The sequence below is a fragment of the Macaca fascicularis genome, chromosome 3, assembly GCF_037993035.2.
Source record: "Macaca fascicularis isolate 582-1 chromosome 3, T2T-MFA8v1.1".
NCBI classification, from domain to species: Eukaryota; Metazoa; Chordata; class Mammalia; order Primates; family Cercopithecidae; genus Macaca; species Macaca fascicularis.
Window position 1 is genome coordinate 117,122,363 of NC_088377.1, and position 23,391 is coordinate 117,145,753.

Below are 23,391 nucleotides of genomic sequence, written 5' to 3' on the forward strand. Positions count from 1 at the left end.
ACTGCAAAGAATAAATTCTTAAAATCAGAAAACATCTAGCTAAGAATTAGGAAATTGAAATTCTAATAAGCCAAGTTTTCTTTATTTTGTTTTGTTTTTGATAATAATTTTTCTCTATATTGGCCAAAAAAGTTCCAAGTGACTGTTGGAAAAATACACAGCAGACTAAGGATAAATTCATATAATATTATCTTAATTTTGGAGAATTAGTCAGATGCATGTTTTTCTCATGGAACAACCTGTCAGACTTCAGAGGAATAATCTTTCTAATTTTGTTTTCAGACATTTCTTCCAAAAGATTGCAGAGAAAATCTTCTCACATACCCTGGGGCATACTTCGGTGTGCCATTAGAGGGTAGCACTATATAGAGCCGTAACCAAAATGATTGATGTGCCCAGAGGATACCACACCCCCATCACCTATAATCATACTTCCTAGGTACTTTAAGTAAATGAACACTCTAACAAACATAGTTGATTGCATACAACTGAGCGCTGAAGACAGCACTTTATGTCTGTGTTCAAAATAACTCAAATGAATTGGCAGCTTATCTCGAAGGGATAAAAGAAATGATAAATCAAAAACTGCAGTACAGGAGAGAAACTCTACACCATTCTATCACTTATACAATGGAAGAGCCTAGAAAAAGAGAGAGAGAGGGAAAGTACAAAATAATTTAGCATCTTATAAGTTTGATGAACCTAAATCCAATGATTCATCATTCTGCCACAATCTTGACCCAGTAAATTATGTGTTTTGTGGGAAACACATATACATATTTTTTTCCAAATCCAAATTCAAAAATAGAAGATGACTGAAACAATATATACAAAGAAAAATATTACATAATTTTGCAAGTGTTGTATTTACATACAGACATAAGAAAAAGCAGTATGTGGATAAACTTTCATCCTCACTAAACTTAGATTTCTCTTACTTGTAAACTTGCCTATGAAAACTATCAAAAGAAAAATTCTTTGAGATCTCCCCTGAAGAAAGAGATAGAAAATGGAGGCTTGTGATTTCCCTGCTTCCCTGGAAACCTCATCTTCCTTACCTGAGTGATACTGTGTCAGAAGAACAGCATGGTATTTGCTGTCACTCACTAGCTATAATATTTTGGATTCTCAGAGCCTGAATTTCCTCAGCTATGAAAAGAGGGTTATAAGATTTACCTCACACAGTTCTATTAGGATTATGTTAGGTTATGATTATAGAAATAATAAGACACAGAGAATGACACATAGTAGAAATTCCACAAATGCCATTTCTTTCCATCATCTCCTTTGATGGGTCACAATTTCAGATTAGAATTACAAAACCAAGAGACTTAGAGGTAGAAGATAGGTTTTTCTGTCTGTTGCCACTTTTACATAATGGCTACAGTTATGTAACTTGTTAACAAGAAAAAAAAACAACTAAAAAGTATGCTAATGGATGTGTAGTATTGCAAGTATCAAAATGAATTACATTTGGTCTACATAGTACTTCTTTCCTCCAGCCTTTTCCACTGCCCTGTAATCTACTTGTGGCCTATGTCTTACCATCCTACCATTTCTGTATTCCATGTGACATATGGAAGCTCTCAGACACCCCTCCACTCCAGCATACTGATGACTTAGCAATAACTGGGAGAAAGGTAATGATGGAGTAGCTAAAGAATTTTAAATTCCATATGAGGAAATATTTATCACTGGAATAGAATCACTGCTACATAAAAACCTTTAATCCAAAAGTGTCTTACATCTCCAGGGTTTATGCAATTTGAATATTGAGAAGATATTATTTTAAATTTCCATAAAAGAAGTAAATTATTGTTAACTAGGACATAAAATATGCAGAGACTCTCATTTCTCCACTCTTTCTTCCAATAGTTGGACAGTTTCACAGCTGCTACAAACATCGTCGGGTAGAATTTTCTGTGCTTGGGTGTGGATGGAAGTGACTGAGGGTAGGGGGTTTTAATGCCTATAATCCCAGGCAGTTGAATTCCCCAAATGCTTCAGCTGCCTGGATTCTTTTCTTACTCATGGCTATGTAGCAGAGCTAAGCCTTTCCTCCATTCCTACTTTAGTCTTTGTTTTCCTAAATCTGGCTCCCCAGCAGAGGGTACTTCAAATGAATTCTTGGGAACACAAAGTTCCAAGCAATGCAGTCTGTGCACTCATTTCTGACACTACTTATGTACAGCATTGGTGGATTACAGATACTGATTTTATCTCTGTGGGGGAAAAAAAGAAGGCAGTTTGCGTGTCTTATCTTGTTATGTTGCAACTCCTTTTGAATCTCTAAGAAGCCTTTGCTTAAAGACATAAACATGGGTATGTGGCGAATGTTTTAAAACCCTCGCTGTATCCCTGGCTTTTCTAGAAGAGTCCAGTGCAGGGCAGCCTTGTTAGGTAAGTTAGGTTTCACTTGGTCCCATTGCTTGGAATGAGCCCTTGATTGGAAGTCAGGACATCTGAATTAAAATATAAGCCCTGCTTTATTGAGTGGTCCCCTAGGAGAGATACTGATGGCTGCTGATCAGATAAAAGTCAAGAAAAGTCATCAGAATCCAGATGATATCTGACATTAGAGCTGATAGGAATTGCTGACTGACTGAAAGTGGGGTTATGAGGTAAAGAGTGAAGCCAAGGATGATTCCTTTTTTTGGTCTGAGTGGCTCGAAGAATAGAGTTTTCATTTGCTAAAATGGGGATGGAAGGGCTGTGGCAGGAGCAAGACTTGGGGGTAAAACAAAGAATTTGGAACCTGTTAAGATTAAATTGCCAATTAGACATGGAAATGCTGAGCTGGATATGTAAGTCTGGAGTTCAGGAGAGAGATCAGGACTCAGTGTTATCAGTGCATTGAAAATATTTAAAGACATTGGAGGCTGGGTGTGCTGGATCACGCCTATAATCTCAGCACTTTGGGAGGCTGAGACAGGTGGATCACCTAAGGTCAAGAGTTCAAGACCAGCCTGGCCAACATGGTGAAACCTCGTCTCTACTAAAAATACAAAAAATTAGCTGGGTGTGGTGGTGGGTGCCTGTAATCCCAATTTCTCGGGAGGCTGAGGCAGGAGAATTGTTTGAACCCAGGAGGTGGAGGTTGCAGTGAGCTGAGATCGCACCACAGCACTCCAGCCTGGCGATGAAGCGAGACTCTATCTAAAAAAAAATAAAAAATAAATAAATAAATACAGACATTGGAAAAGGGTGATGACTGAGGGAATTAGTGACAGGAGAGAAAAAAAGTCTGACCATTGAAGATAATCTAATGTTTAAGGTGGCAGGAAATAAGGAACCAGTGAAGGCAATATGGAAGGAGAGGACAACTAGGAAGACAACTAGGCAAATTGTGGTCTGGGAGACCAAACAATGAAAGAATGAGTTTCAAATCAGAAGGAGCAACCACTGCATGAACTGTCACTGACCAATGGAACAAGGTGTCTGTTCTGTTGACTCGTCTATCCCCTGCTTTGAATAAAGTTTCCCCTAAATAAATATAAAAATACAAGCCTCTGCCTTTGATTGTGTAACCTTAGGGAGAGTGATTTAGAATCCATGATAATTATTTTTCTCCTGATAAATGGAAATATGGTCTTACATTTTATTTAGTATCCACTAAGTACACAAAAATTGGTCTTACAAAAGATAAAATTGCATTTGGTAAAATCAAGAGCAAATGAAAGATTTTTAAAGCCTTCTTACAAAGCTGCAAAGAGTTAAAGAGGGCTAACATTGGGCAGCCTGGTTTTCTACTTTCACTGACATACACAAGAGCCAGATGCTTCCCAGCCAGTCTCCAATAACTGCCAGCCAATCTCTTCCTTAGTCGCAGGGAGCAAATACACTACAGTTAATGGGGAAAAGTTAAGTATTTGGTTTGTTTTTAAATTCAGTTGTTAAGAACCCACAACATTTTAAGGCAGAAAAAAAAAATTAACAAAGGGAAAGTATGGTGATGGTGCTATAGTATTGATATGTGTATTGTGACTGGTACTGATTGAACTTGTAGCATAGTACCAGTAAGAGTAAGTTTTCCTAATAATGATACAGGATTAAAGAATTTTTAAATGCAAAAAGTAAAACATTTTTTATTCTATATCAGGAGTGTCCAATCATTTGGCTTCCCTGGGCCACACTGGAAGAAGAATTGTCTTGGGCGATATATAAAATACAGTAACACTAATGCTAGCTGATGAGCTTTTAAAAAAACTGCAGCAAAACCTCATAATGTTTTAAGAAAGTTTACAAATGTGTCTTGGCCCACATTAAAAGGCATCCTGGGTCGCATGTGGCCTGTGGGCAATGGGTCGGGCAAGCTTGTTCTATATCATTCACTTTATTATAATAGATCCCGAGGTTTATGAAATTGATCACAAGAGTCAACTAACCAGACTCCAAAAGTGATCTGTCCACAGTTTGACAGCACACCTGGTTGGAAGTAGAGCTGGTATGAGTAACCAGGGTCCCTGACTCCACATTCAGTGTTTGTTGTTGTTCCTCCCCACCCTTCCCACAAAAATGGCTTGGTTTTGGAGTATAAATTTTAGTTAAAACAGTTACATCTTTATTCATTTAATTCTAATTTTAGTTTTCCTCTTAAATACACTTCTTGGGGAGTTCTAAAGCTAAACAGGACTATTAATTATAAGTTGCCTAGATCAACTATGCAATCTGAGAGATAAGATTTATTTCTAAATTATTGAAATCTAAATTTCAAACTCAAGGAAAACATGATCTAGCCTTAGTAGTTTATCAGGGTTTTCTCATGTGAGAAAAATGCAGTAAACATTCAATAAAGATCTGTGGCATAAAGTTTTTAAATATTTCCCTCCAGTTATACAATTTTATACCATGACTCACACCACACCCCCTTTGAATATCAGCTTTTTCGTGGGTGTTCATTTATTTAGAGACCAAGTCTGGCTATGTTGCCCAGTTTTGTTTAAAGACAGGTTCTCACTATGTTGCCTATGCTAAGCTTGAACTCGTAGGTTCAACCAATCCTCCCGCCTTGGCTGGGATTACAAGCCTGTCCCACCACACCTGGCTTTGATTTAAATTTCACATTTTTAGTGAGACTTTCTCAAGCTATTCTATATAAAATGCAAACTTGCACTATTTAGCTCTCTCTCCCTTGATTTTTCTACTTAGTACTTATCTAGTTTTTTTAAATATCTTTTCTATTACTGAATTTTCTCTTTTATTATATATCTTCCCCATTAGAAAGATGTTCCATATGGTAGACAATTGAGTCTCTTTTCTTTCTTTCTTTCTTTTTTTTTTTTTTTTTAAAGATTTGGAGTCTTGCTCTGTCACTCAGGCTGAAGTATAGTGGCACAACCATAGCTCCTGTAGCCAACCTGAAACTCCTGGGCTCTAGTGATCCTCCTACCTCAGCCTCCTAAATAGCTGGGTATATGCCAAACATCTAGCTAATTGTTTTTTTTTTTTTAAGGGATGGAGTCTTGCTATATTGCCCAGCCTGGTCTCAAACTCCTGACCTCAAGCAATCTTCCCACTTCGCCTCCTCAGTCGCTGGGATTACAGGCATGAACCACGAAACATGGCTACTCTTTTTCACAGATCAATACCCAGTGGGGAGAACAATGCCTTGTACCTAATATTGCTCAATGAATATTGGTCTCACTGAATGAATGAGTGAATTTAATGACAAAAACTTCATACTGTTAAAAAAGATGTTTTAGATTATGTTTATTTTTGGAAGATATGAGGTTGTAGAAAAATGTTACAATAAAAAGGCAAAGGGAGAAAAACACAGATGTTTCTTAGCATAAATAATGAATCTAGCTGGCACCACCCAGATCGATAAACTGACTCATGTGATCTTGTGGCCCCAATCCAGGAACTGACTCAACGCAAGAAGACAGCTTTGACTCCCTATGATTTCATCTCTGACCTGACTAATCAGCACTCCTGGCTCACTGGCTTCCCAACACCCACCAACTTGTCCTTAAAAACTCTGATCCTGGGGCCAGGCACTGTGGCTCACACCTGTAATGCCAGCACTTTGGGAGGCCTAGGCAGGCAGATCATGAGGTCAGGAGATCGAGACCATCCTGGCTAATATGGTGAAGCCCCATCTCTACTAAAAATACAAAAAATTAGCTGGGTGTGGTGGTGGATGCCTGTAGTCCCAGCTACTCGGGAGGCTGAGGCAGGAGAATGGCATGAACCCAGGAGGCAGAGCTTGCAGCAGTGAGCCGAGATCGCGCCACTGCACTCCAGCCTGGGCGACAGAGTGAGACTCCGTCAAAAACAAACAAACAAACAAACAAACAAACAAACAAACAAAAAACATTCTGATCCTGGAATGCTTGAGGAGACTGATTTGAGTAATAATAAAACTCTAGTCTCCCACAAAAAAAAAAAAAAAAAAAAGAGGATGTTTAAGACTCACCTCTGACACCTGGTTTTATAACTCTAAGCATGTTATTTAATCACTCAGGCTTTCTGTGGTGATTTACAAACCAAGGATTATTAACTTTCCCTAGAGTACATAATGTAAAGAATAAATAAAATAATGGCTATGAGAGTTTTTTTTTAAACTCTTAATCACTATACAAATATGAGGTGTCATTATGATATGAGGTAATAACATTTTCATTGTAAATTTCAGTATTAAGATATACAGTGTATCTGTAAAAGAATAAAGTTTTCTCCAGTCTTTTTCTTGCTTGAGTAGGAAAGACTACTTGTTTTGAGTTGATTTCCTAAAAACTTAACAGTCATAAAAATATAACGTGGTAATACAAATATTTTGTGCTTGTTTAAAAATGTTATATATTTTATTATAGAAATCTTAGGAAAAATAAGTAAATCACACAAAAAAAACCCAAATCTTACCACTGATAGATAATGACTGTCACATTTTCACCTATGTTCTTTCATTTTTTAAAAAGATACAATAATTTTCTAGTTTCAGGTTCTTTTTAACACAATGTTGGGATAATATTAATAAATTTCTCTTAAATTTTTAATTACAAGTTGAGGCCAGGCCCAGGTATTGTCATGACTGAACCAGGTGTGCACGCACTTAGGGTGCTCTGACACACCATCCTCCTGCCATCAGCCACAAAGGTTTCCAGCTGGCAAAGCAACACTCCAAGGATCCTGTAGCAATGATAAAGTTTTCAACGTAAGTCACTCTTCAACCAGAGCTTAGTTCACTTCTTTCTTGTGTGATCTGACATCATCTCTCAAAGCTATTAAAATTTCTGAGATTGACTGGATTGAACTTTTCATAAAGGTAGCCAGAAAGTTGAAAAAATTAGATTTAAATTAACTGAAGGTAATAACTAAAAACATATGAGTTTCTTTTAAAGGAATAGTTTACATTGTTTATAGCATTTCTTTCAGCATCTAGTAGACAGTAAGTACCTCATAAACATTATGTTGGGTTTAACTGAATGTGTAATTTTTTTTAAAAGACAATTTAGATGAAATTATGAGTTCTCAACCTAACAAAATAAAAATCAGAAATTTGTAAACAAACCTAAGAATAATAAACAGATTCTTGAAACAAAACAAGTAGATACAGTAGATAAATCTTATAGATAAAATAGTAGATAGGCTTGGCATGGTGGCTCACGCCTATAATCCCAGCACTTTGGGAGGTCAAGGCGGGTGGATCACCTGAGGTCAGGAGTTCAAGACCAGCCCGTCCAACATGGTGGAACCCGGTCTGTACTAAAAATTCAAAAAAAAAATTAGCTGGATGTGGTGCCATGTGCCTGTAATCCCAGCTACCTGGGAGGCTGAGGTATGAGAATCCCTTGAAACCGGGAGGCGGAGGTTGCAGTGAGCTGAGATAATGCAACTGCAATCCAGCCTGGGTGACAAAGTGACACTCTGTTTCAAAAAGAAGTAGATATATAAAATTAACAGGATTAGCAGAGAGGTTTAGTACAAACATAATTATCCATAAATGATATTTCTTTTCACTATAAAGCTCAACACTTTTCCCTGCTTTAAAGTTTTAAATACTTATGTGGATTCAAGTGTGATTTCTTCTTGGCACCTAGTAAGTGACATATGGTATAACAAACTATTCCTTCATTGGCTTCAGTACTACCCTCATCCTCGCATCCTTGTTTTCTCCTGGATGTCTCATAAAAAAAGGTGTCAAAGTCAACACATCGTTATGGTCTCTCCTCTCCCTCTGTCCCTCCCCTACTCTTCATCCTACTCCTGTCTTCTCTGTTTCAGTAGCAGATCCATCCACACTGTTACACAATCCAGGAACCTGGATTCATCCCACTTTTTCTGGTTCTGATGCCTACATTTCAGCCAATCATCAAGTCCTGCCTGCTTTACCATCTACATATTTTTCATCCCCACCTTGTCTTCTCTACCTCTGCTGTTGCTTCCTCAATATGAGTGGTCATGATCACTTCTATTACCTCTCTCTCTCTCTCTCTCTGCCTTGGTTTCTCTAAGTGTATCTTCCACACATCAGCCAGAGAGCTCCATCGCACAGCTCTGCTTAAATATGGTCATGAGTTACTTAACAACAGGGATATGTTATGAGAAATGCATTGTTAGACAATGTCGTTGTTTTGCAGACATCGCAGAGGGCACTTACACAAATCTAGATGGTATGGCCTACTACACATCTCTGCTGTATAAGATAGCCTATTGCTCATAGGCTACAAATCCGTACAGCATGTTACTGTACTGAACACTGTAGGCAGTTGTAACATAATGATATTTGTGTATCTAAACATAGAAAATATACAGTAAAAATATGACATAAAAGATAAAAAATGCTCATCCTACCCAGGGAACTTAAAATAAATGAAACTTGCAAAACTGGAAATTGCTCTGGGTGAGTAAGTGAGTGAGTGGTGAGTGACTATGAAGGCCTAGGACATTACTACGCACAACTGTAGACTTTATAAACACTGTACACTTAGGCTACACTATCTTTATTTAAAATTTTTTTCCTCAAAAATAAATTAAACTTAGCTTACTGTAACATTTTTATAATCCTATAAATGTTAACATTTTAGAAAATTTTAAATTTTGTTTTAACTTTTTGACTCTTTTGTAATAACATTTAGCTTAAATTACAAACATATTGTATAGATGTACAAAAATATATATCCTTATTTTATTCTAAATTTTTATTTTTATTTTTTACTTTTTAAAATTGTGTTCAAATCTAAGACACAAACAAACATGTTAGTCTAGGCTTTCACAGGGTCAGTATGATCAATATGATTGTCTTTCACCTCCACACCTTGTCCCACTGGAAGGTCTTCATGGGCAATAACACACATGGAGCTGTCATCTCCTATGATAATGCCTTCTTCTGGAATATTTCCTGAAGGACCTGTCTGAGGCTGCTTTACAGTTAATTTCTTTTTTATAAGTAAAAGGAGTACACTCTGAAATCATAATTAAAAAGTATAGTGTTGCAAAAAATAAACTAGTTATATAGTTGTATATTACCATTATCAAGTATTATGTAAAGAACATAATTATATGTGATATGCTTTTATATGATTGGCAGTGCAGTAAGTTTGTTTACACCAGCATCACCACAAACACATTAGTAATGCATCGTGCTATGATGTTATGCCCACTAGGTTACACATTTTTCAGCTCCATGATAATCTCATGGGACCACCACCATGTATGCAGTCTATCATTGACCACAACGTTGTTACGCAGTGCATGACTGTACTTTACTTGGTTTCTATCACTCAAAGAACAAAGGCCAAGCTCCTTAGTATGGTATTACTAGGAGAGTATTTATCTCAATTTACTTTCCACTTTCCCCACTTTGTATTTCCACTTTCCCCACTTTGTATTACTGTTTAGAATTCAGCAAGTTTTGATTACCTGCATATAGCAGGGTGTTACATAACTCTTAGCTATTGCTCAAGCTTTCTCCTTCTAACCCCCTGACTACATTTCACTTAGCTTTCATGATTGGGTGGAAAACCTTTGCTGACTTTCCAACTGGGGTGAGTACCCTCTTCTGTACTGACAGTGTATCCACTGCATGTATTTACCCTAATACACTGAAATAATTTCATGTGTGTTTTCTCCCCAATTAGAGAGTTGAGAGCCTCCATGGAAGGGCCAATATCTGACAGCTTTCTAATCCAAATGCCTCACTCAGAAAGAAAAATAAATATAATGCTAAACCAAACTGAAAATTAGAAAGTAAAAATTAGTAACAGGTAGCAGGTATAAAGCCCTTCCAACATGCCAGATATTATGCTGAGAATTTTCTATAGTATTATCTTGCTGAATTTTTATAATATCTCTGGAAAGTGGTTGCTCTTATGACCCGCATTTCACAGTTGGAAAGCATGAGGCCTATGGGATTAAGTAACTGGCCGAAGGTCACACGGGCACTATGGCAAAGCCAGAATTTCACACAGAGGCTGACTCTTGGGCTTAAGCGTCCAAGCAATATGCTACTAGCTGACTGACAAAATTACTTTTTGGAAATAACTAGACTAAAATGTATGAGTCTAGATATCTAGTAGCCAAAGCAAAATCTGTTTTGGTTAAGTGGATGAATTCATCACTGCTTTATTTTTATAATGAAAGGTCTTTTCACCACTAGAGAAGGATAGACTTAGCCCTGCACTATTTAATTTTACTCAGTTTTATTAGCAATCAGGCTGTTCACTTTCAGTATCCCTTACTGAAATAGGTTGTTTGAATGGCAAATCCCTGCTTATAGGAAGAAACAGGTAGAGGAAAAGTAAATTCTAGGATAACAATTCATGAGTTAATTTGACCCCTGCCTCAAGAGAATCTCAATTATAAAACAGTAAGCACACCATCAAATGATACCCCTCCTGGTTTCTATGAGAAGTTACATATAAAAAAGCAGAAATAAATATAAACCTAAAAATCTCTAAAGGGAATTTGCACATATGACAAACAACTAATCTACAAAAGCAGAAGTTGAGCAATGTCAAGCAAGCCTTGAAAATCAATGCAATCAGGAGGTTACTTACTATAAGCAAATATAGAACATTCTTTACAAAATTTATTTCTAAGGGCTTTGGGGCTTCTTTGTGACTTTATTTTAAGATTTTAGAAATATTTCAGTAAGATTAAAAATGAAATGAAGAACATTTTGAACAGATTTATATCATCACATAAGATAAATCTGGGGAAAAAAGCAGACTTCATTGTCATAAGTCAATGTTTTCAGAAACATCTTTAATATTTCTTAAATAAAATCCCAACCCAGAAATAAAAACAAGAAACAGAATTGTGACTAGGGGAAATATTAATTATATCATCAGTAAAGTCGGAATTTTCCTAAAGTAGATGATGCTCATATTTCCAAATAAAATTTCTCTAGATTTCTCCATTCTCCAGAAAGTCTTAAACCTGTTTTCTTTACCTCCTTTTCCATCTTTTCCTTCCTTCCATCCTTCCTTCCTTCCTTCCCTCCTTCATTTCTTCTTTCATCTTTCTTTTTTTTTATTTTTGAGAAAGGATGCAGTGTCATGAGAAGGTCTTAAACTTGTTTTCCTTCCTTCCTTCCTTCCTTCCTTCCTTCCTTCCTTCCTTCCTTCCTTCCTTCCTTCCTTCCTCCCTCCCTCCCTCCCTCCCTTCCTTTCTTCCTTCCTTCCATCTTTATCTTTCTTACTTTTTTTTTTTTTTTTTTTAAAGGATGCAGTGTCATGATTATGGCTCACTGCAACCTTGACAGAACTCCTGGTCTCAAACAATCCTCCCACCTTGGCCTCCAGAGTAGCTGGAACTAGAGGCATATGCCACCACACCCAGCTAATTTATTTTTTTAATTTTGTTTGTAGAGACATGGTCTCGCTGTTATGTTACCCAGGCTGGTATCAAACACGTGGCCTCAAGCAATCCTCCCACCGTGGCCTCTCAAAGTGCTAGGATTACAGGTATGAGCCATTGCACTCAGCCTTAAACCTGTTTTCTATTATAACAAAACTTAATTAAAAGGAAATGTTACAGTTTTCATAAAGATCCACACAGTACTTTGAGGAGTGCAAAAACAACTAGATTTGAGGTTCTAAAGGTCTTGTCAACTTGGGATGTGGCATTAATGTGACAGAAAGCTTCTAAGTATATGATCTTGCAAGCTAATCCATATGTCATGAAACAGGAAGTTTCACAAACCAAATTGAAATGCTCACATCACACAGCTTATTAAGTCAACCTTAAACACACAACAAAAATCAACAGGAAAGAGATGGGTAAATTAATACACATGGCATGGGGTGTAAGTACTTACTGAATCCTACTTAAGCCATGTGCATTTGTCCTGAATTCCTCATGAGTATTTTTGCCTAAGTCCTTCTGGATTAGTTTGCTAGAGCTGCCATAACTGGGTACCACGAACTATGTCGCTTCAACAACAGAAGTTTACTGTTTCAACGTTTTGGAGACTAGAAGTCTGAAATCAATATGTCCACAGCATTGATTCCTGCTCAGAGCTCTCAAGGAGAATCTATCCCACGTCTATCTCCTAGCACCTGGTGGTCTGCTTGCAATCTTTTGCATTCCTTGGCTTCTGCTACATCACCCCAATCTCTGTCTTCATCTTCACATGCCATTATCCCTGTGTGCATGTCTGTGTCCAAATTTCTTTTTTTATAAGTACACCAAGTCATATTGGATTAGGGGCTCACCCTACTCCAGTATGATGTCATCTTAACCATTTACATCTGCAACACCACTAATTCTAAACAAGGTCACATTCTGTGATACTGGGGGTTAGGACCCCAATATATGAATTTGGGGGACACAATTCAACCCATAATATCTTCCATTCCTTCTTATTTATATGTGTTACTTTCTTTCTGTCAATATATCTCACACGCTACTTACTTCTATAATCCATTTCATCTACCTTATTAATTTCTCTTATTTTCAATAGATAAAATAGAATATTCTTAAATAATGTAGCAAATGAACACCATTGGGCCAAATGTTTTCATCTATAAAATAACACAAATATATAAGAACCCAATGACATGCAGTTTTTCCGGCTGTGACATACAGCCACAAATATGAAAATCCTGTCCTTGAATTCCAATTACCCAGAAAGTCTTTACTCATCATTACAGAATGACCTAGCTCTTCTATCAAAGGTAACACTACTCACCTATTCCCAGAGGCAGGAAGCTAAACGATAGCAGGTTTCATATCCATAAAATCTCAAAGTCTTGTGAGGCTCAAAAGCCTAGTTAGTAAATGAAAAGAAGAAAGCGAGATTGAGAGAAGAGACGTTTTTGATCAGTGCTTTGCAAACACTGAAGAATAACATGTTTCCTGTGGGTTTCCAGGCTTAGCATCTATTCTGATTTTGTTAGACTTGATTCTTAATATAGTAGAAACCGTGACAAGCTACAAAATCTCTGCAGTATCTAGAGAATTGTTCTCACCAAAGATAAAAGACTACAAGGAATAATAGAAATGATAATTCATAGCATTTTCTAATTCTCCCATATTTGAAAATCCATAGCATAGGGGCAAAAAAGACATAAGGTGCTAATTTTTTACAGTACAGAGTCTAAAGTTATATACAAAGGTAAATACAAAGGTCAGAGATTGTTCTTAAAAAATGCTACCAGAAATATAACCTTTTCTTTCTACATTTCTATCTGTATCTCTTTCCTCTGTTCTGGAAATCTTCCTAAATACTCCTGCCTGTATTTGTTAAATTTGTAAAGACAATAATTAGTAGCTAGCTTATTAGCTGCTAAGGGTTTAAGTCAGTTCTCATCATGTTTGCATGGATGCTGGGTTTCATGGAGATCCTGGAATTCATTTAGCAGATCTAGGGCTGTGCATAGACTGTCAAATTTTAAAAGACTTCTGCAGGTGATCTTGATGCTCATCCAACTTGAGAAGCCCCAGTTTACTTTTTTAGCAGCTAATGCAATAATTTGAAGTCATGTAAATAAAAAAGTACTCCCTCAAGCCACAAGACTCACACTGTTCTCCAGAACACTGTTTTCTAGGATTGAGGTCTCTAAAATTTTTCTTCATGATTCTATTGTTAAAGCACCTTTGAATATAAACTGAAAAAAAAATGTGATTTGGCTTATTCATAAATAACATAGTTGTAATACTTTATACACACAATTTAGTATTATAGAACATACAGGAAGGGGCCGGGCGCGGTGATCCACACCTGCAACCCCAGAAATTTGGGAGACCGAGGTGGGTGGAGCACTTGAGGTCAGGAGTTCGAGACCAGCCTAGCCAATATGGGGAAATTGTTTCTACTAAAAATACAAAAATTAACTCGGTGTGGTGATGTGCACCTGTAGTCCCACCTACTCAGGAGGCTGAGGCAGGAGAATCACTTGGATCCAGGAGGCATAGGTTGCAATGAGCATAGATCACACCACTGCACTCCAGCCGGGCCACAGAGTGAGACTCCATCAAAAAAATAAAAATAAAATAAAAAATAAAAAATAAAACCATAATGGAAGGGGAAATTTAGGAGATAAAATGAATTAACTCAACAGTGTATGGGTCATTTTGACCACATTGAAAAGTGGGTACCTTCCACTTTGGGGTTCCCTCCACATATATTTATTGAGAGGGAACATATTGAGAGAGTTTGCTTTTCCTGCCACTCCCCACAGTCTTTTAATTATGCCACCTTATATTTCAAAAGCACTTTACAGTTTACAGAACATTTTTGTATCCAGGATCTTATTGGATGCTCAAACATCCTATGGCATAGACTTAATGAATATGAATAACCTTTTATAGATGAGGATACTAAGACCCATTCCAGGCATTTGTGTAAAAATGGGGAAACTAAGACTGAAATCTCTTTTGCTTCAAAATTGACTACTTTATAATCCAAAGTTTAGTGGTAAGCCATATGATTGTGTCTACCTTCTCTTCTACTCTAAGGCAAACAACAATAAATGGTTGCATTTTTACTATGCTTATTTAGAGATAAATAAAGCTGCCTGCTGGAATTATATGTGTCACAAGATGCGGTAAGAATAAAATAAAATGTTATATGCCAGTAAAAAATATATACCTCTGTGTATTATAATATCCATACTGTAGTGTAGTGGGTCTCAACCTGGGATAATTTCTCTTGGGAAAGGTTTGGCCACATGTGGAGCCTGTTTTTGGCCCAAACTGGTGAGTATGGGGAAGAGTGGCTGCTGACACCTAATTGTTAAGGGTCTGGGATACTAGTAAACATCCTACCATCTTACAACACACGAGGCAACTCCCACCACAAAAATTGCCTGACACTAAATGTCAACAGAGCTAAGATTAAGAAACCATGCTGTTGTACATCTACTTGTTTTAGTCATGAATCATTCTAAGTTGCTCATGAAACCTGTGCTGTCACCCCAGCACCAGCACATACACACCAAATATTGCACACTCTTTTACAGTGTTTACTGACTTGCTGAAACATATTCATAGATCATGGGGTGAGAACACTGGATCTACAGAGTGAAGCAAACAACAGGTCCCAAAGACTTCCGTTGAATTGACTTTGTTTTTACAACCCCTCAGAGAAGTCAATCACTATAAGACATGTTCTGGGACTCCTGTTATTAAACTAGAAAGTCAGAAGTTCATATGCAGCCAATAACGTGAATGCATCAACACTTTGTGGGATATTAAAGTCATTCATAACCTAGTAAAGCAATATTTGTACATTCTAATTGAGAAGCGGTTCATTTAATCTCACTCCACAAGATATTTTTAATTATAAAAAAGGCCACTGATCTCAAAGTGGAATTTGTGGCTTATTTTATTTCCTCTAGCCCTTTTGAGAGAGATTAGAGGATTTGTTTCATAAAGTATATCAGGTAGTGATTAAGAGGGCCCCTAGTGGATTATAATATTTTATCACATAAGAATGAGAATGAATATTCCATTAAAGTCACCTGACTTTCTGAATTTAAGAGTCAGGAGGAAATTATGAAATAGGCAGTTTGTCTTCAGTAACTTTTATAGCCTTTTTATCTATCATTTCTTTCCTTTGGAGTCAAAATTCCCTCTGCCCAGTTTCCTTATTCTTTCTTGATCAAAATGTGCCAGTTACATATATAGACCATCAACCAATACGTACTTTTCTCAGTATACATTGTTCAAAGGTAAAAAAAAAAAAAAAAAAAATCATGGAATGGAAGTTGTTTCTATTTTTCCACTATTAAATATTTTAAGCCTAAAGAACAGAGTGAAGCTGGGTGTGTTGGCACATGCCTATAGTTCCAGCTACTTGGGAGGCTAAGGTGGTAGGATTGCTAAAGCCCAGAAGTTTGAGGCTTCAGTGAGCTATGATCATGCCACTGCAAATCAGCCTGGGCAACAGAGCTAGAACTCTAAGAAAAACAAACAAACAAAAAACAGGGTGAATAAATATTTAGGGAACAAGAGATTCTTATAGTCTAACAGCATACAATAATGGGTTTGCCAAAGACATACTGATTCAAAAAATATTTTATATAACTTTCAACACAGGTTAAATTTTACAATATCATCTATATAGACTGACCACATTTTATCTTAGCTAAGATAAAGCAGTTAAAATAATTATTTTATTAATATCTATTCAATGTGCTATGTACAGACTTTATATGTTTTAAAATTATTGTCTTCTTTTTCTCAGTAATAGAAATTTAATTTTATATCTCCTGTGCTATTTGGATTAAAAGCATAGAATTTTCTGCATATGTATTTAAACTCAACAAATATTTTTGAAGGCCTATTATCTGTAGGATCTTAAAATATTAAAATACTCCAAATTCTAAGCAAATTCTAGACTATAACTCATTCAAAAACAAACATAAAGCATTAAAAAGGCAGAATTGTATTCAAACCATAAACAGAATTATTCAATGTCGATTAAAAATATGGTTATCCAAGTCTCTCCTATGACACAAAGACGGAGAAAGATATATTCAATGTGCAAGCAGGTCAGGGAGGAGGCCAAGAAGTCCTCTTCTAAAACAAACAAAACTCTCAGCCTTGGGGATTATCAAGCTCTTTTTAGATTTCAAAACCAAGCTCCTTGCATTTGTGTTGGGCAACACTATAATGAATCTAACACAATTCTTTCCCTTTCAAGGTGCTCATTACATTCAGCATTACAAAACAAAATTAAGGCTTTAGGGAAGACATTTTACAGTGTCCCAGTGTGCAAACCAAATCAACATAACCCAACCATCGGTTTGTTTCTCAAGTCTATAATTCTTTACCACAGAAGAAGGTTCATTCTAAATGTGAAGTTTCACTCCAAGTGATGGTCTAACAAAATTCAAAATATCACTAGCCAAAAGAAGTAATTATTTCTTTTTCCAATCCCAGACTTTTCACTAACATTATTATATATTCTTCCCCAAATACCTCCATCTTTACACAAACTGCACTTTTGATTTCAGGGGTTTTCATTAATAATGACCCACACTCACTTTTTTCCTATAGTGGACAAATATCCAAAGAATATCTTTGCAGAGCAAGGCCACCTGTCACAGGACCATCATGTCTATCATGGTATACCATTGAGAATCTGTCTGGAGACTTTGTCATCAGCTTTTTACCTTCACTTATCAATGCCCCTCAAATATTAGCCAAATAGATAAACTTCATGGTAGACCAGTTACAGTTGTCCCTTAGTGGACGCTTAGGGATAGTGAATACTTAGAGGCTCTTTCTCCAGTTTGATTGCCTTTTCTTGTCCCATGAACTGTACTTTATTTTATACTCTGGATGAACCAGATAGAAAGAAAGTGTTAAAAGTTTGAGTAAATATTGACACTATAACTACCTAATAGACAAGAAAAAATATTAAACGTAAAATCCTACTTGAAACTTGACATCCAAGTCCAAGGCCAGCTATATAATTGGTGGCTCCCAATAAAAAATGGAAATGCTTGGGTTATTGTTCAGAAAGCAAGAAAAAGTGCCATTAAGGGTACTGAAATATCAAACATGTTCTTCTCTTCTTCTGCCTCTCAAGCTTTCATGGTGTTTTCTATTTGTTGCTGGGAGAGTGTAGATCCTCACAGGCATACTTGGGGCTCCATCTTGCAACTCAGTTCATGTGTGCACAGAGCCTACCCTTTCTCACTAGGGGCCAAACCAAAGCGCTGTGCCCTGGCTGGTGACAGGGAAGTCCATTTCCTTTTCCTATTAGCTGCTGCTCAAAGTACAGCAGATGACCCTCAAAAAATTGCAACCTCTAAACCAAGATTCCCTTAGTACCTGCGTAAGTACGTAGGAGATCGGCACCATGCTGTGACCGTGGTCAACTGGCCTAACCATGTCCATTCCCACTTCCTCATAAGCTTTCAGTGCCAAGTCTACAGGCCTAAGGAAAGTTTTGGGGCTTATCTGTTAACACAGGGCTCCATAAAAGTAAATGGAAGAGAATGGCCTTTAGATTGCAAAAGTCCCTACTTGAGCTTAGCTTTATTGAAATTATTCTTGCCAGTCTTGCTGACTTACATTCTACTGCGATCTGTTCTGTCTGGTGTTTGGAACATCCTACAGAAAAATAGAGAGAAAAAAAAAGGGACAGTTGGCTAAAAAAGTATCACAAAGATCACACTGATGAATAATGTATGGCACCATAAAATATCACACAACACATAACAGTTATTGACAGATTGGATAATGTGTTTAATACCTTTATGTAATTCACTAACCCTTGGACTTAACGCTCTGTTTACACAAACATTTTAGCTGAAGGGTAAAAACACTTTTTAAGTTACTTTTTTAATGTTGAGCAAAACAATCCACAGGTCATTTGCTGCTTTTGTTTTAGGATCCCTCAGAATTAGGCATGAGTTAGACTGTACATTATTTATTTAATTGTTTTGGAATGGACATTTCTGAACAACAAGGGAGAAGGTGAAAATGTGTGTGTGAGAGAAAGAGAGAGAGACACAAAGGGTATACTACCTTTTTTTTTTTTTTTTTTTTTTTTTGAGACAGAGTCTTGCTCTGTCACCCAGGCTGGTGTGCAACGGCCACTGTGCCCAGCCCCACTTTAAAAAAAAAAAAAAATTAACAAAAATTCCATATAACTGTACTGTAAATTATACTTTTTCAATATATGTATACATTGTGGAATGACTACATCAAGGTAATTAACACATTCATTACCTTATATACTTATTTCTTATAGTGAGAATATTTTTTTCTCTAGTGAAACAATCTTTATTGACCACAATGGCATTTCAGATGGGTTAAGAATTGGCTGGAAGAGAGCTTAGTTTAACTATTCTTGTTTAAAAAAAAATTAAAAAATATTATTTCTTCTAAAAAAAAAGGTGGGGGGTACATGTACAGATGTGCAGGTTTGTTACATAGGTATACATGTGCCATGGTGGTTTACTGTGCCTATTGACCCATCCTCTAAGTAACCTCCCCTCACCCTCCGTCCCCCAATAGGCCCTGGTGTCTGTTGTTCCCCTCTCTGTGTCCATGTGTTCTCAATGTGTGAAAAGATTTCAAATCTATTATCTTAGCAATTCTTAAGTATGCAATGCATTATTAACTATGATCACTATATTGTACGACAGATCTACTGAACTTATTCCTTCTAACTGAAATTTTGTATCCTCCAACCAGTATCTCCTGAAACCCCTCTCTATCACATCCCTTGGTCACTACCATTCTACTCTCTGTTTCTATGATTTGGACTTTTTAAGATTCCACATATAAGTGAGATTATGCAGTATTTGTCTTTCTGTGCCTGGCTTATTTCACTTAACATAATGTCTTCCAGGTTTATCCATGTTGTCTCTTCCCCCATTTATTTCTTACAAACATCTATTCAAATTGCTGTTGCACTTTCTGCAATTTCTGACTGTAACAATTTCCAATTAATAAATCAGCTTAACATATCAGCAAAAGATATAATTTAGTTTAGAAACCATTATTCTTGCCTTTCTATAAAATTATAAACCTAAAAGTACTTCTTGAAGTCAAAATCAAAGCATTAGAAAATCAGATCTAAGAATGAGTTGGTATAAATGATGGATGCCTTATTGATTGAGCCCCCCACACACCTGCAGAGCGCTTTTAGTGAAAACAAAAGAGAGACCAGGAAAGCTGGAGACACTTCTAATTCTTAAAGGAACTAGATTTGAATTCTGAGACATAGTTGGTAAACAAATAATGTATCAATAACAGATATTAAGGAAAACGATAGAATGGGAGACAGAACAAAAAATAACTTCAATATTTTATAACTAGTAAGTGAATTGTAACAAGAAACAACAGGAAGCAGTAAGTGGGAGGAAATTATGAGTTCAGTACCAACATATTAATTTAGGCAGAAAAGAAACTAACAATAAATATTATTTGGCGGTTACTGAAAAAGGAAACTTGAAAAGAACATAAGATATAATAACTAGAGCTGTTATTTTAGGTATGTAATGAGTATGAGAAGGTAGCTGAACCACGGAAGTCTCCACTCATAGCGGAGAGGAACATTAGAGCCGAAGGTTTAACAGGAGCAACTCCAAGCCTGATAATGAAAGGAATGAAAAGGAGCCAAAAGACTTAAAGAAACACAAATAGTGCAAAAGTGAAGGCACACTGGAGAGGGTTTGATCAGCAAATGGGAAACATTAAAATAGAACGGATAGAGATCTGAACAGAGAAAAGCAACAGATTTAGAGCTAAGTCTGCATTTTGCATTTGATTCCAACTTCTACTCTAGAAACTCCAATCTCGTAAAAATTATTCTATTTCACATAAATATGTGAAATATAATGACAAAGAGTCAAAAATCAAATATGGAGTCCTTCTCTCTATGAATTTCCTAGTATTAATAGTTCACTGATATTTACTATTTGGAGAAATAATAACTATTATTAAAAATTACATAAAATAGGAAAATGTATGTCTAGTATTTGGCAGTTTTTTTCTATTTCATAATATTTGCAAACCTGAGCTTACACAGAAAAAAGATTTTTGAACTAAAAGTGGAGGTTATAAATTCATTAATATATAAATTGTAACAATGTTATATTTGTTATTATGATAATTCTGAAATTATCATTTTATGTTAACCACAGGTGATGAATTGAAGGAAACATAGACCACTCCAGCCCATGGAAACAGCCTGCTTTTTAATTAATATTTTAGAACTTTGGTTTTCAAATATAATTAATAATTCAACAGATTGATGTTTTACCACTGTTCTAGAAATTGCCCCATGGAAACCTAAATTACCTTACCTGCTATTTCGAGCACCTTGATTTCTTTAACTTTTTTTTTAATATTCCTTATATGTTCATGCTTCTCTTAATTCTTGGTATTCACACCTGCAATTATATTCTGCATGCTGCTTGTAATTATCTTGCTGCTATCTTGAGTCTACGTGGTTTCCCACACTTCAGATCCACACAAGCATACTTGTGATCATAATTACAGTCTTGTATTTTTGTTCAGCAATTTTAAAACCTTCTTGCTTTTAAAGCAATGAATCTTCTGTAAACAGAGCTTCTGGAACATACCCTATATAAGTTACTATCTTTTGGAATTTTTGAACCTCTTTGAAAATTGGATAAATGCCTGTTTTCCCTAGTAACACACACAGACACACAAAATTTTCATACAAATTTAGAGTGTTTACTTATCTCCTGAAGTCTTTCCTTATTTCATCTAGGGACCACAGACTATTACAAAATCTACTGCATTAGATGTTTTCCAAGTAGAAAAAACAAACACTCTCACCTGTCCTCCCATTATGAGAATTTTCATAGCAATACAAAGTGTCTTTTTAGAAATGACTCCCCTCCACCTATCATCCATCACTCAGTCTTACTGCTGTATTTTAACACCATTAGACTGAAGGAAGTTTACAGGATATTCCATTCTCTTTCTTACCTTTGTGCCATTTCCTAATGCTCAATGTGTCTTCTGCCCCCTTTACTCTCCTCTCCCAATATCACCAATAATCTTCATGATCCCACATTTAGTAAGTGTCTTTTGGCTCCTTATGTTACTTGACTCTGTAGTAGCAGTCTATGCTGTTGTGAATCACCTGAAGTTGGGGCTACTATCCTTTCTTAGTTTCCATAATCTCCTGCTTTGTTGTTTTATGTTCCATATCAGCTGCTTCTCTACTTCTATGTAATTGCATTTTCTTCATCTCAAGTAATACACGTAATATTTCCCAAGATTGTTCATAGTTCTGCTTATCTTACTACTCCACACTCTCTCCCTAGATAATCCATCCCTATCAGAGCTTCAGTTGCAATTCACACACTGATTACTCCCATCATATTAGGCATCCAATCTTGACCTCTCCTGAGCTGCATATGCATATATCCAAATTCCTCCCTGGTATTTTCTTCTGCATGTCTAAATTAGTTATTAAGTACAACTGAATGAATGATCTTTTAGCCCTAAACCTAATCTTTTTTCAGCTATCTCAGGGCAGTGGATGCACTTCATAAACTAAAAAGCTAAGAGTTATTCTTGGGACCTTATTATCTCACCCTCCGCTCTAGAATGCAGAGCCTAGAGCAATGGTGTATATGTTACTGCTTCATCAGCAAGGACAATCACATGGAGCTGCAATTAAAGAAAGGGAAAGAGATGGAGAAAGAATGGAGAATCAATACGAGAATGCATTAATTGCTTCATCTCCCAGACAACTCTCCCTAGTAACCATATAAACTGCATTTCAAGAGAGTTCATGCAAAACGAAAAAAGAAGAATTTATTCACATCTAATTTTCCATGAGTCAAAAACACTAAACCTCTAACCAAGCTGAGACTAATTTTGCAGGGCTAAGAAACACAAAGTTAGCTCTTGAGTCACTGGAATGATGGTGAGAACCACTTCTAAGTCTACTCCTTGATTCCCAGATCTGAGTACTTTAGCTGTTGCAGACAGAAGGTTATATATTATCTGTCAGTTTTTTACATAATTTCACTGGGGATTGTCCCCAACCTGGCACCTTAATTGAGACAAACCACTCAGAGGGCTGCCTCTGGAGATGGGGACATATTAATAAGATGTGCATCTTATGGACATGGACTCACTGTCACATTTCCATTGTCACAAAACAACATGTTTGTTGCTCTGACACACTTTTGTTTGTACTGAAAAGGTTAATAGATTAGTCATTCCATGAGCTTTTTGATAAAGCTCAGAGACTGAATACACAAATAGACAATGGCCAAACCATAACGAAAAATAGTACTCTAATTTACAGACTGAAGATGCCAGTCTGGTGCAGTCAGACCATAACCTCTGTAGCAACTAGCCCAAAATGTTTAAGACTTAAACAATAACCATCTGATTCTCTAATTTTGCCTCTATTTTCTTATCAGAATGAACTAGAGAAGCTAAATATACTCCACCAACCAATCACATAAGATGCCTGCTTCTAGTTAGCCTGCCTTC

At 36.4% G+C, this 23,391-nt stretch overlaps 1 long non-coding RNA gene across 7 annotated transcripts in view; it reads right to left on the reverse strand.

Moving 5' to 3' along the window:
- Positions 1–13,282, reverse strand: part of LOC135970192 (uncharacterized) — a 631,278-nt gene extending 617,996 nt beyond the window's left edge. For all 7 annotated transcript variants that reach the window (XR_012432622.1, XR_010585760.1, XR_012432623.1 and 4 more), the window contains exon 1: positions 13,133–13,282. This is a non-coding gene — a long non-coding RNA (uncharacterized lncRNA). The remainder of the gene's footprint in view (positions 1–13,132) is intronic.
- Between the last annotated feature and the right edge of the window lie 10,109 nt (positions 13,283–23,391).